The sequence below is a fragment of the Pararge aegeria genome, chromosome 14, assembly GCF_905163445.1.
Source record: "Pararge aegeria chromosome 14, ilParAegt1.1, whole genome shotgun sequence".
Classification (NCBI taxonomy): Eukaryota; Metazoa; Arthropoda; class Insecta; order Lepidoptera; family Nymphalidae; genus Pararge; species Pararge aegeria.
This window is the reverse complement of record NC_053193.1, coordinates 6,287,314-6,304,567: the sequence shown is the minus strand read 5'-3', so window position 1 is coordinate 6,304,567 and position 17,254 is coordinate 6,287,314. Positions and strand designations below refer to the sequence as shown.

Genomic DNA, 17,254 nt, shown 5'->3' with positions numbered 1-17,254 from the left:
AATTTGACAAAGTATTCTTTTGTTGTCATATCAATCTTCCTGCATTTTAAAATGATGTTTATGATTATGAAGAATCGATGTAATTCACGGTTGGTGTTAGCAAGTCACTCCTGGGCTCATACGGAAGACCTCCGTGGCACAGTGGCGAGTGCTGAGGTGAGGGAAGTGGGAGGATTCGATCTAGATTCTTATCTAGTGGGAGGTTTTTCCATTATTTGTTACTGCTTTACCCATTAGAGGTATGGTTTTAATATTACTGCAATATACCTAAAAGGTAAGCTTACTACCATCTTAGACTGCTGTCAAGGGCTTACAGAAATAAATAAGAGTACCTACACAAACCGTTCCTCGTATGAGAAAAGAGATTCAAACTTCGAACAATAATACTGTAAAAACTATATATGTGTATGCCCATACAAAACTTAAAATACTAGTTATGTACGTGGTATGTATTGTTGAACGTATGCACACAAAAAATATGACATTCTGTCGCTTTTATTTCTTTTTTCAGTAGCACAATGGCGAATATATCAAATCTTGTATGAGATCTTATTTTTCACGGTCACTTGATTGCTGACAACTTATCTATGTGTATATGAAAACCAAAATAATACTTCAGAGGATTTAGAGGTACATTATATACTTCCTTTGAGACTTATCTGTGATACTGAAACGCTAATAGTTCTTGAGTAAACCATTGCCATAGTTGTAACTGAAAGAAATCAGATACAGCCCTAACAACACATGCAAAAGTAAAATCAAATGGCTCGTGTTACTTTATTAGGTACGCGTCACGTAGTGTAGGTACTACGCTTTTTCGGAAGGACACTTGCCGATAACCACCTAAGGGGTTGCTACGGCGTCACCGGGGGAGTGGGGCGAGCGCGAAAGCTCGCCATGAGAAGAGCCCCAGGGCTCGACGACATCGGGGGAGTATGGGAGACGTCGACCCGAGGGTGCCTCCTGCGAGGACTCGGACCTCGGCTCGGTTCGACGTTAATCTGACTGTTGGTGGACTTTTGGACTAATCATTGTTTAGTCCGAACGCCCCCGTGACCGTGGTAAGGATCCACGTCCGGATGACGTCAGAAATCGGGGCCCTCGTCTTCGCCGGCGAAGACGCTGTGAATGTTGCGTGTGTGTGTGTTGTTGGGACACGTTGTCGGTAGTTATTTTGTCGTCAGGGTCGTCAAGGACATGCTTCGGACGTCGCCGCTTTGGTTCGACGTCGGGGACGGGGGTATAAGTGGACGCCTCGACCACTAGGGGGTTGGGGTGTCGGACTGCATTTTCAAAGTAGGTCTTTGATAATGTTTTCATGTACTGGGCTATGGTGGGAAGATCGAGGTCTCGGTGGAGATCTACGTTGCGCATGAACCACGGACTGTCCGTGGTCATACGCATAAATTTGTTCTGCAGGACTTGAAAGCTCCTGTAGGAGCTGTGAGGGCGATGGGCGAATACGACGCTGGCGTATGTCATAATGGGACGTATGCACGTTTTATACAAGGTTACCTTGTGACGGAGGGATAATTTGCTTTTGCGGCAAATCATCGGATAGAGACGACCCATCACATACGCAGCCTTGTTGCGGGCCTTGCGAATGTGTGCGGTGAAGCTCATTCTATGATCGAACGTTACTCCCAGGTATTTGGCCTTGTCTTGCCAGGGTATGGGACGCCCGTAGAGGGTGACCTCTGCGGGATTTACCGTGAAGCGGCCTCTCGGTTTGCCCGTGAAGAGCACCGCTGCGCTCTTCTCGGGGTTAACCTCGATCCTCCAGAGGCGGAACCACTTGCCCAGCAGGTGGAGCGCCTTTTGGAGTCGACTTGCAATGTTGCTCTTTTTGGGATCGGTCGCAAAGAGAGCGGTATCGTCGGCGAATTGGGCCAGTTTGACCGTCGCCGGTAGGTCGCGGGGAATGTCACTCGTGAAGAGCGCGTATAGAAGTGGGGAGAGCGCGGAGCCCTGAGGGACTCCCGCTCGTATAGGTCTAGGTGTAGGTACTACGCCCGTGCCGGTCTTTTATATTGAATAGGGTTGTCATAAGTAAGCACTTAAAATGATTTGAATTAGTTTGTATGGAAAAAAAATATGCTTCTTTTGATTTGATATTTTTACATTCCTTATTAAGTATACTTGTGCATCCTTCAACAGTATTTCGTAATTCACTTACACGCTGTATATAAAGTATCGAAGGGCTCCAAATTCAACCAGCCTCTATGCAATTCAGACACGGGCTGAAGACGGGTGTAACAAATGCCTACGAAATTTTATCCCTGGTTGTTAGCGGAAGCCCAGAGCAAGACTTCGCAGTGCAGGTGTCCTGCATAGTGCCACCCTGTGTCTATTGATCTGAGGCATTAAGCCATATATGTACCCGTTATGACACCAACAACCACGCCCTTAAGACCGGAACCCACCAATGCTGGTTTTGTGTCAGAAATAAGAATGGCGGTAATTCTTCATCGGAAGAGCTTTATTTAAAGATAGAATAAAAGCATTTCCATGTCTTACCCCACATGAGAAGCCAATGTGAGAAATTAAAACCACTCAGTCACCACTCAGAGCACTTGAAGAAAGTATTTAAATGAAATGTATTGAAAAAGTCGTGGCCGGAAATGAGGTTCTTTCAACGTTAGCTCATTCCAGTCTTTGAGTGACTGATTTAGAAGTCCAAGTACGCTTGGTAAGCTAGGTTTCATTTTATGCAATTAGAATCATAAAATGAATGAATTTCATTTTAAATCCCTTTTTTTTTATGCACTTGAGTGAAGTTTACAGAGCGAAAAAAAAGTACGTTAACTAACTAATGGAATTATAAAATAAAAAAAGCCCGCTTCATGGAGTTTTCCACCATCTTTATTTAACCTAAAGCCTCTTCCTCCATAAGAGAGAGAGAGAGAGAGATGTTCAAAATTTAAATTCAAAAATGTTTTATTCATGTAGACCTTATCACAGATACTTATGAAGCGTTCGTAGATTTAACATGTTAACACTAATGTTAGTGATGGTAATAACTGCATTTGTTAACTTAAAACTAAAGCTAGGAGGGTTCCAAACGCGCCCTGGTCTAAGAACAGCCCCCAACAAACTTAGCCAGGTTTTTTTTTGTTATAACCATCTCACAGCCGAGTTAACGTTTAGCTATAAAGTTAGAGCAATAAAGCAACAAGAGATGTAAGTGCTTTAACCCTTCATACAAAAAAAAAATCCCCTTCATATAAACGTGTTAGCTATAGGAACAAGTCTCTTCTCAGAATGCGCTACTCGGTCTTTGAGTACACATGCCTTTGAGAATATTATTGTAAACTCTCAGACATGAAAGTTTCCTCAAGACGTTTTCCTTCGCTGTTAAAGCAAGTGGTATTTGATAAAAAAGTTAGAGGGATCCAACTAGGTCTATCACCGCAGGACAACTGTTTAACATGTCTAAAGCACAGGAATAATGCCAATTTCCAAACATCGGGGTAGTACTGAAAGTTTCTTGAAAATATATTTGAAAATTCTCTCCATTACGTTAGTAAAAATGTTTTGGACGTACCGACTACTAAATAGACCATACATTGTGCAAGTTAAATTGGGTGACAAAAAAATGACAATGACCGTATCAAAGTCATATCTTTTAACAAACTAAAATCCTTCAAACAACTACGTGATAACAAAGTTAACATTAAGGTTCGTTAGCTCAACACTTTCGCAATTGCCTATTAGAAACCGATATTGTTATGACATTACGTTATATTCGAAGTCATATTATTAGCTGATCCAATAAATGTAACAACCAGTTCTAGTATTCTGTATTTGCATTAATATATATTTAAAACTTTTTTGAACCGAGTTAGCACAACGTTTCATCATGATTCGAAATTCAGCTATATACGACATGTGTTTAGAAAGTTCTGTTTTTACATTCGAGGTTTTATAATTGTTACTTCTAAAGAAAAGAACAGATTAAAGCCCGTATGTTGGGTATGGCTGCTTGATTGGAGGTCGTCTGAGTGCCAGTAGTCTCCTCCAAGGTGGCCATCTCAGATGTAACAACAGTTTTTAGGTCATCCATTCTACGGGTATTCTCTCGTAGATCCTCACTCAGTGTCGCCATCTGGTTCTCTAATCTTTTTTGTCCATCCATGGAGGCCTAGGCCCAGGGTTGTGGCTCGTATGCCTTAGGTTTCTTGTTGGTCTTTTGTGGAACCTCGGGTCCATTTCTCTTCGGTGCTCTGATGAGAGGGGCTTTGGCGGGAGATTGGATTGATTGATGGTAGCTGGTGTCTGACCCCAGTGTCTATTGTTGCTATTAGGTCTGCAGGGGTCTGCGCTCCAACGTTGCAGGTCCCAAGGTCCATCTCGTCCTCGGAGTCGGAGAGAGCGCCTCGCTTCGAGAAGTCGGGTCCTTGGTTTCTTGGACATTTTGATGGTTGAATTGATTTGTATTAACTTATTCGTTTAGTATGCTATCGTCTACACGTAGACAATGGACTATTCAACTGAAGATTACCCCTTAATAGCGCTTTATCCATCGTCATGCATAAAAAACCGGCCAAGTGCGAGACGTACTCGCACACTAAGAATTCTGTACCATTAACTAAGAAAACGACAGAAAATCATGTTATGTTGTATAGGGTTTTAAGTTTATTGCCCCACTTAAATCTTTTTTCTATTTTTTATTTAATTATTTATTTTTAAAGTAAATATATAAGTAAATATTGTGAAAATATTTCAATCGTCTGTCTGCATAAGCGAGCTTACAAAATCAGATTTGGATTGGAGCCCCTTGAATAAACCTCAGGGTTTATCAATATCGAGTAATATTAATTAAAATAATTTTTCTGTTTTTAGTATTAATTGTTAAAGCGGCAACAGAAATACATCTCCGTCAAAATTTCAACTATCTAACTGTCACGGTAACAGCTTGGTGACAGACAGTGAAGTCGTAGTACCCTTTAGGTAGGGAACCCTATGAAAGTTCGAGGAGAATAAAGTACAAAAGTGAAATCACGTGAATCATTATAGTTTCCGGCTTCAAATTGTTTGCACTATCAACATTTGTGCCAGACGGTTAATAAGGCATGCAGCTTGCGTCGCCCGTTGCATACAAAGCATCACTTCCATTTTCACGGACATGGCCATGTAAAACAGCGATCTTTATCAATGTCACGCTAAGGGAATTTAGAGAAAACACCCAAAATGAGATCGTGCAATTTAAATTCACAGAATAATCTCGCTCTCACACTTTTGCAACAAATAGATACGTGTGTTTGCGCAGACACGCGCGTTATTCGAGAATTGCCTGATGTTGTACCTATTCAATTCGGGATGTTTACTTGATGTTTGTTGACCTGCCTTTCTTTTTTCTAGAGAATGTAGTTTATAGTACAATAAACAAGCAAATAAATTTTTTGTAGTAAGTAAGTTATAAAGCTTTTTGTGGCAGCCCGATGAAGTACTACCGCTAAGAAGTACCGCATTGCTATGAACCAGTCTGAAGGGTAGGTGGCGGAGTAGAAGTAGGAGAGCGCCCTGCGAAGCAGTGGCGTGCACTTCATACGAGTACATGCGCAAAAGCTCTGCCTACCCTTAAATTTTTGTATAACTCAAAAAAGCGAAGGATTTTTCCATTTTATGGTCTTCTTTATGCATACCCTGGTCAAAAACCTTGTGCACGCCACTGCTGCGAAGTGTTGCTCTGTTTACAGGCGATGGTGTTTAACTTACCATGAGGCCCTCTACTTGATCCGTATTTTTTTTATTATTGTTATAATTGACGGACTAAGCATATGGTCCACCTGATGGTAAGTGGTAAAACATCACCTATAAATAGAGCAACATTTTTTTTTTTTCTTAATTTTTTAATGGAGGGGTTCTTCAATTCTGAACATGCCGCCCTCATCGGAGCGACTCAAATGATATGCATTACTGCCGACGCTTAATGGACACATTATATGTGTCATAAAGTTTTCTGGCAACCTTAGATAATGGATGCGCCAAAACAGTGGTACATTACAGTTCCCGCAAATCAAGATTAAAGTGAGCCCTGAACGAGAGTCTAATTCGCTTCGGACACATTCTTGCAACGTGCCGCCCTGTGTCCATGAACTTAAGGCATAGGTCCTTAGCCTAATGTTCTTGTTATAACACCGGCAACCACGCCCTTCAGAGCCGAGATCATTGCAACAATACTGCTTAGCGGCAGAAATAAGCATGATGGTAGGAAATTAAGCTCTTAATATTTTATCGCAATTCATAATATAAATTTGGTTTGAGTTATAGTACGAACTGCAGTCCATGCTTATTACGTAAACCTACTTTTGGAATACTAGATTAAATAAAAAGTATTACGCCGTGTATTTTTTTAACAATATTCTTTACATACAGACATTATAAATATCTATATATATAAAAGACAAAGTGTGTGGGTATGTTACGTATAGGCTCCGAAACGGCTGGACCGATTTCAATGAAACTTTCAGGGAATCTCCGGATTGACCTGGCGAGTAATCCTGTTAAGTTTGGTGACGATCGGAGCACTCCTATTTTTGAACGGTCAAACTGTCAAATACAGCTTTTTTTACTATGATGATATTCTATTGTTGAAAAAATGATTTAATTTATTATGAGACTTAAATTAAAAATGTAATTATGTAAGTTTATTTTTTGAATAAAATAAAGCAAAATCTAGCCCGGCGAAGCGGGCTGGGTACGCTAGTAAAATATAAATATACTATGACAATACACACATAGCCATCTAGACCCAAAGTAAGCGTTTGTGTTACTAAGATTAATGATCAATATTTTTATCATTACTATGCATAAATACTATACATAAATATATATACATAAATATATATATACAGATAAAAATAAGACATTGACAAAGTACAATGCGCTGATTTGACACACCTAAAAGACAAAGAGCAGAAGAAGATATTTGTCATCATTAAAATTGTTATGTTTAAATACCTACATTTAAAACGATTAAATAAGTCAAATTATTAAAATTGCAATAAAGACAAACGTTTAAAAATGTAAAACTAGACTATATAATACGTGACTATGAAGTCTTTTTACGGCTCAGCATCTCGAGAATACTGCCTATTCAGGTATCTATTGACGTACAAACGTACGTGCCCGTAACGAATGTCACTATATTTATTTCATATGTAATTACGTTTCATAACAGCGTGAAGCTATACAATGAGGCTATGGGACTATTTTTAAATTTTTATTGAATAATATTGTTTGTACCGAATGACCTCGAGTTAAAAAGAAAAAAAAGCTTTATAAAAGACTATCAACAGATTATACGGATTTCCAGAATACTGAACTTATCAAATTAACGCAAACTCGGACACAATACCTCTAAAAACATCTATGTAAATATATATAATATATATAGGCCGCCACCACACGGCATAATGCAGATTTTAATATTGTTTATGTTTTAAAAGTTACTGAGTTCAGGTAGTTACAGAAATTACCAAGTTCTGACCGATGGACAAACTACAATTTCACCGAAGTAAACACTATGAGACCGCGGCATGCTCGGTCGAAGAGTGCTTTCGACCATTTTTAAATTGCTGATTAGACAGCGATAGCAATAAAAGAGGATCTTTTATGGTTTTATAACGACAAAGTAGCTCCTTAGAATTTTCCGTTTCGCGAGCAACTGCGCAAAAATTTCCCTCTTCATAAATGTTAAACGCTTATAACTTTTTTATTACTCTATTCTTTTATTTCGTTCTTAATATTATTTTTGTGTATTATATTCATAAAAAAATATTCATCAGCTATCTTAGTACCCATAACACAAGCTACGCTTACTTTGGGGCTAGATGGCGACGTGTGTATTGTCGTAGTATATTTATTTAAAAAAAACGTAAAACGTAAACATAAAAAACATACTTCTAACAGATTAGCCCGCACATAACACCAAGTGAGACTGCAGTCAAAGGCTAATTAGTATTGTATAAGGAATATAAAAATACCAAAAAGTATTTGACAAAACCGAAATTTATGATAAGGTAGAATAACGACTACTACTGGAACACCTTGTAACCATTAATATGCCTATTTTGACGTATTTGCTCCTTAAGCCAAGTTTTTTTTAATTTTCGAACAAGTCTTATAACTGTACCTACACCTATTAAATAACGAAAAAGCGAATGGGAAAAAATATCTCTAAAATTTTAAGTTTTTACAGTATAATAATAAGTACATAATAATTATATAACATACAAAAAATACTAATGAATAATTCAATATATATATATTATAACAATGGCAAGTTTAAATAAATATTCATAATAAGTGATACCGCAATAGAAAGTTTAATAAAATATGGAATGACAGGTTTGTGTTTAAATCTTTATATATATGTTTCATGTGTGCGTGTGTATGTCACTGAACTCCTCCTAAACGACTGGACCGATTTGAATGAATTTTTTGGTATGCGTTTAGCTGGCACTCTGGATGGTTTAGATTCACAAATCAGCCCGACAGATGGCGCTGGGGTCCACTAGTCATACAATAAATAAATACTATGAACCTAAGTCAGTCGTAATGGAAGCGGATATTTTACTATTCCGAGCTTCGATCATTAATTTAAGTACAAAAATACGTCGCTAAAGTGGTCTCTAACTTTGGGAAATGAAGCGGCTACAAAATATTTTATAAAAATTTTAAGTAAATAGGCAGTTTAAAAATAATAAATTTGGTTCGACACTTAATAAACATATCGTTTCGTAAGAATCAGCCTATCGCACCAATGGTAGAGTCAGTCATCATAAAGGGGGAACTTTTGGTAAAGAAAAAAAAATCGTGTTTGCCATCAATGCAGAGAAATGTCCAAGCAGATATTTGGAATTGGCACGCACGGCAAGCATAGAGCAACAGGTGTCGTCGCCCCGTTGCGGTAGCTTTGCATCCGTTATGCGACCATAAGCAATCGGTAAAATTAACAATATTTTTATCAAGTGACTATCGATAATTGTAGTCGATAGTTCAGTCTATTTCTGAAGGTAATTTGGTGTGCAATCAAGCGATATATTCAAGTAGGTATATTTGGAAATTGGCACGCACGGCCGCATGTGTCGTCGCCCCGTTGCGGACGCTTCTCATACGTTATGACGACCGAAAGGTAGACAAATTCGGCGAAAATAAAACATCTATCGTTTTCTCGAGTGGCCATCGATTATTGTACTGGTTGCTATAGTAACTTGAAGCTTTGTAAAGTGTTATTCCTTAACACGTGTTACTGTTTATTTGATTAAAACCTGCAACTATTGATCCATTGAGGTTTGGTTATTTCATAGTCTAACTGACTTCAAAAAGGAAGCATTTCCCAAATTATTCCGTGTGTATTGATAAGTTGCAAAGAGAGTTACAGAGGCTACCACCGTCAGTGAAGGCTATTTTTTATCCCAGTAAAACCAACAGTTTTCACGGGGTTTGTAAAAAACTAATAAACGCGAATGAAGCTGGTATTACAGATTTTTTTTAGGTGCGAGATGTGAATTAAAATCACAACATCAAAAGGTGTGATAGATTTTAGTACAACATCGCAGGCCCACTAAGCCTTATTAATGTAATGTTTACTTAACATTTTGTAAGTAATATGGCCTTATTAAATTTAGATCTTGTGATAAGGCATTTACGAGCGAGTCATCTCAAAAGAGCCTTTAAAGTTTTCATGGGTACAGGTACAAAAAATTTACTATTACATTTTATATGCAACATTAGTTGCAGTGACATTTTTTTTTATTTGTTTTATTTGGTTCACCAACAGCTTTACATTTCAAAATAACAATTTAAACTAGCTTATACTGTATGAAGACAAAATGTAAATCTACTTACAGGTAAACACCGCATGCAATAAATAGCGTTAAACTAGCTTACAACTACACAAACAAGATGGAGTTGTATACAGTGTAGGAAGGAAAAAATAAATTAAATTATTATACTTTACTTAAAGCTAATTCCATTGATCTCCGTGATTCGGCTAGAGAAGCACAATGTATATCTACAATATTAAACTTGTTATAAAGTTGACATAACCTAGGGACTGGCATAATCATTGACATAATCATAATCATTAAACAAATATTAAATAGTGTGATATTATCATTACAATTATTTATTAACGTAAGGTATGTATATATATCATAAGAAATTTGGCGCGGCTGCCTACAGGTGTCGACGCCCCGACGCGTCGCTATTCATATTTCATACCTTATGACACCCTAACAACGATCAAAAATATCGATTTCTATTTCAAGAAACGTACCTATTATAGCGACTACTCAATTGCTGCTATAATGCTTTATTTGCAAATCAAATATCTCGGTCTCGTCCCAATAGTAAGTAAAGTTAAGACTCCGAATATCACAAAGTTTGTATCAAATTCGCAGATACATTAGAGGGCAGCTCAAATCCCTCACACGCATCCTGAGAGTATATTCCGAACTTCGTCCTGTACCGTTTGTATTCACCCGATTAAGAGGTTTATATATACTTGCAGGCTAGGGAAACCTAGAAACATACAGAACGGACAATCGGCATGCTTCCAGTTATTATTGAACTTAAAATTTCGAAATAATGTTACTTAGTTTAGGAGTACAAATAAAAATTAATCTCGTTTTTAAAATTCACCCTCCTTTAAAAATTAAATAAGGATTTAATTTTTATAGTACGGTGGAAGACAGTTTCTTAAGAATTAAAAGTATCAAATTCAGAGCTTACTCATTAAGCTCTGAGTTTGATGCTTTTGAGGGAAAAAGTTACTCATGGATTTCGTGTTTTTGGAATACCATAATATTGAAGTCATAGGTACTGTAGACATACCTTAGTAATACAGTATTAAATGAATGAATGAATGAATACACTTTTATTGTACACCAAAGAAAAAAAAGTAGTTACAAAGATATAAATACATATAAAGAGAGCACAATTTGGTGGCCTTATCGCTACATAGCGATTTCTTCCAGGCAACCAATGGCGTAAAAGGAAAAAACATAGAAAAGAGGTAGGTGGTGCAATAAATAAGATTAAAATTATACAAATATATAAATTAAATATATATATATATATATAAATATAACTATTACAGTATTAGTTACACGCGAAACCTAAATTCCACGCAGAAGAAGTCTCGGTCATCAGCTAACATAAAAATATACCGATCTTATTGGACCATTTGAAACGTAGTGAAACTAGGATAGTGTTGATAGCGCCTTAATAGAGTTAATGCTTGTTGGGTGGTTCTCGGATGCGGCAATTTAGTGGTTTATCCGTTATCACGTTACGTCATGACAATGTCCTTTGACCTGTCATTATTATGAAATGCGCACTTAGTAGTAACGTTGTAAATGTGGCGCATTATTTTTTCTTAGTGTTACTTAACCTAAACTGGAAAATAAACAGAATATTCCGATCACAGCATCGTTTTATATATTATTATATATTATATATTGGAATCGAAGTAAAACAATATTGAGATTGTACTACTGCGTTCTGAGTGAGCCATAACATGGCAAACACAACACATTAATGGGCTACCCACGTCAAACATTCGTGGCTATAAGTGGCGTGCGATCATTTACGTGAAACAATAGCTAAATCAAATATCGAGTCACACTTTGTGATGTTTTTCTATCTAGCTACGTCATACGTCTGACTTGACTAATGATTCTGACGTTTATTTTATGTACCGTATATATTATTTACAGCTTCATTGGTAGAGTGGTAGCGACTGCGGATCATGAGATCCTAGATTTAATATATGGTTCAGGTTGACCGTAATACCTAAGCGTATTGGGTTTTAGGTGCTTAGAAATTAGCGCTGTCAACGTGCGTGTACGACAACATGACGTCGGTCTCAGTTTTTATAAATAAATAAATAAATATACTACGACAATACACACGTCGTCATCTAGCCCCAAAGTAAGCGTAGCTTGTGTTATGAGTATATGCTAAGATAGCTGATGAATTTTTTTTTTATGAATATAATACACATAAATACTTTTAATATACAGATAAACACCCAGACACTAAAAAACATTCATGTTCATCACACAAACATTTTCAAGTAGTGGGAAACGAACCCACGGCCTTGGACTCAGAAAGCAGGGTCGCTGCCCACTGCGCCAATCGGCCGTCGGCAATCTTTAAAGCCCGCAAACCGGCTATGAAAGAGCGTAGTGGGTCTATGCTCTCATTCGTCTAGTTCACTCTCTTCAATGAGAGAGGAGGCCTGTGCCCAGCCCTATTGAGGCTTAAATTGACTTGATAAGACATTATTGCTTGTATACAATTTTACGTAAATGCAACGACGTAATTTCTTATTACGTCAGAGCGTGAATGCTCCAAATCAGCCAAGTGCAAAAGACAATCGGTTCTTCGAGCTACGAGCTCATATGTGCTCTACCTCTTGCCACTTCAGCTTTATTTCACCCGGTCATAAGAGTTTGCTGTTACACATGTAGGTAGGCATGTTTAGGTATTTATGCAACAACAGATTTCTTGTAAAAAAAATAAAAGCGCCATAAAATATAAAAGCAAAATGCAGGCAATGGTAAGGGCTATAAATTCAGTTTTATGTGTCACCGTGAAATCGTAGTTTATACGCTTGGTGGGCAAGAAATAATACGGTGTATGAATTTGATTAGTTTCGATAAACAAGGTTTACGAGAAGTCACCGACGATTTAAAACTTGCATAATTTAAAGATTTCTCTCTGAGTAGTCCAATGTTTTGGAGTGACAATCTCTAAATCAGCGAGGCGATAATTTGACCTTGCTTCTCGCCCGGGTTTGAGTATTCCCGGGTCGGTTTAGGAAAGCCAAATCTTTCTAACTATGACGAACACCAGAAATTTAAAATTATAAAATGCCCAACACTACAATTACTAAAACATTATTTTTAAAATGAGCGACTAAAGACCCGATATCTTAATAAAATAACTTATGCTACTCGACACAATCGTACGGCTGTTAATGTTAACGCATAGGAAGCGGAACAGATGCTCAGGCGCACGCGATGTTACGAGTATGCACTCAGCTAACTTCTTTATAATGGAGACTACCCGTTTAATTACTATAATTAATAAATAATATCACCTATGGATGTGTTGTGTTATGAATATAGCGCGTTTATTCGTATTTGTCGGTTGAAATATTTGCAAACGCGATGAAAGGATCCACTGGGAGAAAAATAAGCTAAAATCTTATCTTGATTGATTCAAGAATTAAGAACGGTTTTATTTGCTCAAATTTACGACATTGGTGCCGATTCTGTTGAACACAAATATCTTAGTTACCCTGAAGTGATAGGGCTACTAGTTTTATCCTTTGCCACTAAGAATACAGTGAAAAGAGTGACGGTAATTCAAAACCAAGTTTATTTTAAGAATTTGTGTACCTACAACAGAAATGGCACTGTCTATCTAAATGTATTTCACAGATGAGGTTATTTTCCTCGAAATTCACAGAGTTTCGCAGAGTTCGCTTTTTAACGGGTTTAAAAAAGTTGGAGGTTCTATATTCGACTATATATAACTTTATTTATGGTAGGTACTCCGTCAATTTAGTACCCCGATTTCGAAAATTATTCTATATCTTGGAAGGGTATAACTCTTGAGATGATTTCCTATTATCACCAATTCAGTAAGACCAGAGTCATTCAAGCCGGTTATATTTTTGACCCCCGACGCAAGAATGACGGATTTTATAAGTTTGACGTGTGTCTGGCTGTGGCATCGTAGCTCCCGAACGGATGAACCAATTTAGTTTTTTTTTTTTGTTTGAAAGGTAAATAAGTGTGTTTTTAGCAATGCTTGATTAAAGTCGGGTCAAGATGGTCATTATATAAACCCATTACCGGCCCACTCAGAGTACGGGTCTCCTCCCACTATGAAAAGGGGTTAAGGCCGTAATCCACCACGCTGGCCCAGTGCAGTTTGGTGGACTCGACACTCCTTTGAGAACATTATGTGAAACTCTCAGGCATGCAGGTTTTCTTACGATGTTTTCCTTCACAGTTGAAGCTAGTGATATTTTAATTACATAAAACGTACAAAACTCTGCCGCTCCGAAAGTGAAGTCCTACCCACTGGGCTATCACCGCGTCAAGATGGTCGCCACTGCATATTTTTTCTCTACTCCCTCAATATGGGTATCAAATAACAAGTGGTTGACTTGAATAGTCTATAATAAATTTCATATCCAAGATGGCTGCCTCCACAAAATGGCGTTTAACATTTGATTTTTTCCCTCATTACGGGTATGAAATAAAAGGGTTTCACTCGTAGAATAATGTAGGTACACTTTATTGAAAGGGAATGATTTTATATCGAGGATTTTTCCACTCATCCTCATACTTTCCATTCTTTCGTTTTGCATGAACACGCTTACCTAAGTATGCGCAATTTGGAATATCTCTATCCAGCTTAGTGGAGACGTCCCACATATTTACCATAGAAAGCACTTTAAAGTGACAGTGAAGGCAATGAGCCAAGTGCACTCGTACATGTAATCATTTACTTTCTAACGACAACAGTAGGGCAATTTGCTGTAACAAACGGTACTGTTTAGTTCCAACCACTGTTCTATGAAAATGACTGGTTAATGAATTTAATAAGGGTACAACAAATTGTGTTAATGACTGACCTTGGTAAATTGCAGCTGGAAATTTCGAAGTTATATTTTCTTTTTAACTGACTTCAATAAGAACCCCCACATTCTTAATTCGGTATGTTTAAACGTTCGACGTCTATATGGATCTTTTAGGTAAACTAATAATACTATCAATTATTTTCTCAATGATTGCTTGTGCCTTTAGAATTGGCGAAGGTTAAGATGTAATGGAGACGAAGGACGGTAAAACTTTCAACAAACAAAAAAAACTCGCAATTAGTGGTTTACTCTAGTAAAACGTTGGTTTATATAATTTTCAACCATTAGTATCTTACACACTGAAGTCGGTTTTGTTTATTATTATTTCATTGCCATAAGGATAAAGAACACTCTGATTGTACCTTCAACAATAGTAACGTCTATCGATTCAGAAATATTGAGAACCTAAGTATATACCTCATCGACATAGCACAATCAGTCACAAAGCTAGACGGCTCTTATACCGGAAGGCGCTGTTTTAATGTTGCTCTTTTGATAATTTTAAATGACAATGTGAGATGGTGATAACAAAAGAAGAAGAACACCCGGCTAAGTTTGTTGTGGGCTTCTTCTTAGACCAGGACGCGTTTGGAACCCTCGTATCTTTAGTTTTAAGATTACGAATATGGTTATCAACAATATGGTTATTAACAACTTGAAAAGTCACATTAAAGCCCCAGAGCGCCCCCCGGTGTTACGTCTTTAAGTAAACATACACCTGCGGTCTTACTACCATTGCTTAAAACGGTATTATTTGAAAATCACAGTATTACATGAACTCCTTGAAGTCCCTATTATTATTGTATATTTAAATAAAACCGCTTCAAGCTGTTTCGATTACATAAGAATTAAAATAAACACATCAAAAATCATTGTTTGAATCTTCTTGACTTGTGATTTTTTGAGGGTTTTTCCAAAGAGAGCAGACACTAACGCATTAACGAAAATATCGGGACTTAATTTGTGTCTTGTTGCTTACATTGCAATTTGTTATACAAGTTCATAGCAGTTTTTAAAGTGTCGCGATGGGTGGCGAGGTCACATCGACGACGATTAAAGACTAAGCACCATTCGAGATGCCGCTATATGAGTATCTACACGTGTTAGAAATAGCTATACTTACCTACCTAGACTCTTTCTAGATAAAGCTATTATGCTTACGGAATTTCTATTTAGTTATTTTAACATATTATGTCATTGTACAGTAGTAAGTGGTCCCTGGATATTATGAAAATTAACCTTAATTTGCTGTACTCCGCAAACAGCAAGAGAATCTGTATGGTGTAATTTATAATTTCTTCAATCCTTATACTCCACACCAAACAGATCTTCGGCAATATACCCTCTACGCACGTTTCGTTCCGAAACCGGAGCATCTTCAGGAGATGCTGACTTTACAATGAATAATTGTTAAGATATTATAGTCTCATGGTCTACATAAGGTCGCTTAAAACTGTCAGAATAATGGTCCGTCACTGCTACGTTTTAGCAATCATCATCATCCGCAGCTTTAAACATCCCACTTCTGTACACAGACCTCGTTTCACACAGTTGAGACAGTTTTAGAGCATAGACGCACCACGCTGCTTTAATTCATGTTGGTGGGCTTTAACTACTATTATCAAAAGTTAGTAATAATAACCGGAGCCGACAGCTTAACTTGCTCTCCGAGACACGAGGGTTGACTCCGCCTATTTCCGAGCTGGTATTGAAAATTCTTTAACAGAAAATATATACTATACTATGGAGAAGGCACTAGAGTCCGCGGTAGGTCACGCATCCGATAGGCCGATCAAATTATTCAAATTATGCAGTGTCCATTGCATGAATGTACCAGACCGTTCTCCCCAGAATGGGGAGAAGTTGAGACGAGTAACAACTGCCATAAACGGTGTCTCAACGTGATGACCACGACCACTCTGGCAAGAGTGGTACGATAAAGAAGAAAAATCACTGGGATTCAAACCCAGGACCTTGTTATCTGTAGTTGATCATGCTAACCATTAGACCAACGAGGCAGTTACCTCAAATGAAATGATCTCTTTCTTTCCATTCTAACTGATGCTCGTCGCGTAACTATCACACGGTGAGTTAACCGGGACTGTCGTGAGATCGACCTACAAATCATTGTTCACTATAAAACGGCCCCTATCTTAATGAGCATGTGAAATAGTAAGATCGATTGATTACGCTCTAGTCAAGTTATAACAAATCAATGTACCTATTATATTTACCTCTATTATTTATTATAATATCAATAATATACGTTTTTTCTGTAATAAAGTTAAAATTAATATAGTGATGGGTGGCGAGATCACATCGACGAAGATTAAAGACTAAGCACCATTTGAGATTCCGTTTTATGAGAATCTACGTGTCAAAAATAGCTATACTTACCTACATAGACTCATTCTAGGTATAGCTATTATGCTTACAGTATTTCTATTCAGTATTTTAACATATTGTGTCATTGTACACCATAAAACGGCCCCTTCCTTAATGAGCATGTGCAAAAGTAAGATCGATTGTAAAGCTCTAATTAAGTTACAATAAATCAATGTACCTATTGTATTTACCTCTATTATT

General features: G+C 37.4%; 1 protein-coding gene across 2 annotated transcripts in view; it reads right to left on the bottom strand.

The window, feature by feature from the left end:
- Positions 1–17,254, bottom strand: part of LOC120629085 (extracellular serine/threonine protein CG31145) — a 105,208-nt gene that overhangs the window by 49,768 nt on the left and 38,186 nt on the right. The gene's annotated exons all lie outside the window — the stretch shown is intronic.